Below are 4,159 nucleotides of genomic sequence, written 5' to 3'. Positions count from 1 at the left end.
TTGAAGGTCTGGTAGAATTCTGCACTAAAATCATGTAGCCCAGGGCTTTTATTGATGGGGGTGGGATTAATGACTGCTTTTATTTCCATAGGGCTTATGGGATAGTTTAGATAGTTTACCTGATCTTGATTTAATTTTGGTACATTGTTATTTCTCTATAAAATTAACTATCTATCTAGACTTTCCAGTTTTGTTGAATACAGGCATTTGTAGTAAGATCTGATTTTTTAAAATTTCCTCAGTTTCTGTTGTTATGTCTTCCTTTTCACTTCTAATTTTGTTAATTTGGATAATGTCTCTGTGCTCCTTAGTTAATTTAGCTAAGGGTTTACCTATCTTGCTGATTTTCTCAAAGAACCAGCTCTTGGTTTTATTGATTCTTTGTATTGTTCTCTTTGTTTTTAACTGGTTGACTTCAGCCCCGAGTTTGGCTATTTCCTGCACTTCTACTCCTCCTGGGTGTATTTGCTTCATTTTGCTCTAGAGCATTCAGGTGTAATGTTAAGTTGCTAGTATTGGATCTTGCCAATTTCTTTATGAAGGCACTTAGTGCTATAAATTTTCCTCTTAACACTGCTTTCATTGTATTCCATAAGTTTGGATATGCTGTGCCTTTATTTTCATTGAATTCTAGAAAGTCTTTGATTTCTTTATTTTTTTTCCCTGACCAAGTTAGCCTTGAGTAGAGAGTTGTTCAGATTCCATGAGTATGTGAACTTTCAGTTGCTTTTGTTGTTATTGAAATCCAGCTTTAGTACATGGTGATCTGGTAGAATGCATGGGATTATTTTAGTTTTCTTGTGTCTGTTGAGGCTTGTTTTGTGTTTGAGTAGATGGTCAATTTTGAGAAGGTTCCATGAGGTCCTGAGAAGAAAATACACTTTTTTGATTTGAGGTGAAATATTCTATAGATATCTATTAAATCCGTTTTGTTGATAACTTCTATTAGTTTCACTGAGTCTCTGTTTAGTTTTTGTTTCAATGATCAGTCTGTTGATAAGAATGGGGTGGTGAAGTCCCCCACTATCATTGTGTGAGGTTCAATGTGAGCTTTGAACTTTAGTCAAGTTTCTTTTACAAATGTGGGTGCCCTTGCCTTTGTGCCATAGATGTTCAGAATTGAGACTTTTTCTTGGTGGATTTTTCTTTCAATGAATATGAAAAGTCCTTCCTCTTCTCTTTTGATTGCTTTTGGTTGAAAGTGTATTTTTTTTTTTGATATTAGAATGTTGACGCTAGTTTGTTTCTTGTTTCTTGGGACTGTTTGCTTGGAAAACTTTTTTTCCAGCCCTTTACTCTGAGGTAGTATCTGTCTTTGCTGCAGAAGTTTCCTCTATCCTGCAAAATGATGGATTCTGTTTGTGTATCCAGTCTATTAGCCTGTGTCTTTTTATTGAGGAAATGAGTACATTCATGTTGAGATATATTAAAGACCAATACTTGTTATTTCCTGTATTTTTGCAGTTGTTGGTGGTATTATGTGTGTGTGATTCTTTTCTTTTGGATTTGTTGTGAACTGATAAATTACTTATGTTTTCTTGGGTGTAGTTACCCTCTTTGTGTTAGAGTTTTCCTTCTAGTATCTTCTGTAGGGTTGGGTTAATAAAAATATATTGTTTAAATTTGTAATGTCTTGATTTCTCCATCTATAGTGATTGAGAACTTTACTGAGTATAGTAGCCTGAGCTGGCATCTGTGGTCTCTCAAGGTCTGTATGACATCTGTCCAGGATCTTCTGGCTTTTAGGGTCTCTCTTGAGAAGTCTGGCATAATTTTGATAGGTCTGCCTTTATATGTTATTTGACCTTTCTCCCTTACAGCATTTAATATTCTTTCTTTGTTTTGTACATTTTGGGTTTTGATTATTATATGGTGGGAGGATTTTCTTTTCTGGTCCAATCTATTTGGTATTTTGTAGGCATCTTGTACCTTTATTGCCATCTCTTTCTTTAAGTTAGGAACATTTTCTTCTATGATTTTGTTGAAGATGTTTTCTGGCACTTTGAACTGGGAATCTTCACCCTCTTCTATTCCTATTATTCTTAGGTTTGGTCTTTTCATTTTGTTCCAAATTTCCTTGATTCTTTGGGTTAGGAATTTTTTACCCCTTGTATTTTCTTTGACCAATGTATCAATATCTTCTATGATACCTTCTGTGTCTAATATTATCTCTTCCACCTCTTGTATTCTGTTAGAGATGTTTGCATGTGTAGCTCCTGATTTCTTTCCCAAATTGTCTAACTCCAAGGTTGCCTCCATTTGTGATTTTTTTGTTTTTTCTATTTCCATTTCTAGGTCTTGGACCATTTTGTTCAATTCCTTCACCTGTTTGATTTTATTTTTCTGTATTTATTTAAGGGATTTTTTTCTTCTTTAAGGGCTTCTACCTATTTGCCTGTGTTTTCTGCATTGTTTTAAGGGTTGTTTATATCCTTTTTTAAAGGCCATTATCATCTTCATAAGATGAGATTTTAGGTCAGAACCTTGTTATTCATGTGTGTTAAAGTAGCCAAGTCTCGCTGTTGTGGAAGAACTGGATTCTGATGATGCCAAATTACATTGGATTCTGTTGCTTGTGTTTTTGTGTTTGCCTTTCAGCATTTCATTATCTCTGGTGTTACCTGCCCTGGCTGTTTCGGGCTGAAGCAAGCTTCCTTGGAGGCAGGTAGAATTGTGTGACCTGGTTAGAGCAGGACTCCTGTGTCCCTGTGTCCCTGTGTCCCTATTAGGGCAGACCTCCTGGGAGACAGGCTGGCTCTGGAGTCTGTGGATAGGCATGTTGATATTCCACAGGTTCAGGTCCAGGTGCAAATTGGAAGGATGAGGGTGCTCATGCAGAGAGGGATAGATCCTCCTCTGCTAGGCTCTGTGGGGAGTCCCAGCTGAAATGGGTACTGGGGGTGGAGTCTCATTTGTGTTCCTTGTTATGGCAACTCTCCTCTGAGACAGGTAGCCTTGGAGGGTAGACTAGGCACACCAATCTGCAGCAGGTTCAGGTGGAGATGCAGACCAGGAAGATGACATAGTTCAGGTAGAGCAAGATAGAGAGATGGGGAAGGAAAGCTAACATGTATGGTTCAGATGCCTTAGGTCTGATGGAGGCGGATGAGGGGCAGTGGGAGAATGGATGCCACCCTGGGATAACAGGTTTCTTGGTACAGCTTGACTTGGCCCAGAGGGTTCATAAAGCAGGGAATGGGGTGGCAATAGAGAAGCTTACCTGTTTGGTTCAGGAATCTGATGGAGTTGGAAGAAAGGTAACAGGAGAATGAGCCTTTTCTGACTTTACAAAGCTACACATCATTAATGCCAGTACTCAAACCTGGTTTTTCTGACTGGAGTATTCATTGGTTTAGCCACATCTGAATTCTTGAATGTCAAATTACATTCAAATAAATGCCATATTGCATACAAAATAATAATTGCTTGAGAATACTGCACTTGTTAATTAAATACTTGTGTAAGAGTGCTTTCTCTTGCTGTGACAAACATCCTGACTAAAGTGACTTAAAGAGGAAAGTGTTCATCTTAGAGGCTACCATGGAATGCAGTAACTCAAGGCAGAACCCAGAGGCAAGCTTTCAAGCAGAGCCCATGGATGAGTGCTATTACCTGGCTTTCTCTTCTTGACTTTCTCAGTTTGCTCTCTTATACATCCCCCAGCCCCTCCATGGCCTGCCCATAGTGGGCTGGGTCTTCTTGTATCAATCACTAATCATGAAAACATACCACATACTTGTCTACAAGCCATCTAGTGGGTTACTTTCTCCTTTTTGGTTCCTGCTTCCCACATGACCCTAGCTGTGTCAACTTGACATAATAAAACCAATGTTATCTCCTTCACAAGTCCATATTAAGTTGAACTTTTATATTGAAATGCACATCCTTCATTTCTTCTCCCTGGGCATAGACATACACAGAAACATTTATAAAAATTGTGTCTCCCATCTTTCTCTTATTCTTACCAGTCAGATCAGGACACCTGGGCATTGATCTGAGCCCAATGGGGACTAAGAAACTACACAGGCACTTAAGTACTGTTAACATGGCAAGGTGTGAAGCTATTTACTGCTGGCTACAACCTAAGAACAGTAAGCTGTCATAGCAGGAGCACTGAGGAGCACAGGGTAAGTTGAGGCTATTCAGGGAGAAGCTTACA

The sequence above is a fragment of the Rattus rattus genome, chromosome 12 (genome assembly GCF_011064425.1).
Source record: "Rattus rattus isolate New Zealand chromosome 12, Rrattus_CSIRO_v1, whole genome shotgun sequence".
NCBI classification, from domain to species: domain Eukaryota; kingdom Metazoa; phylum Chordata; class Mammalia; order Rodentia; family Muridae; genus Rattus; species Rattus rattus.
The sequence above is the reverse complement of the archived record's forward strand: the minus strand, read 5'-3'. Positions refer to the sequence as shown.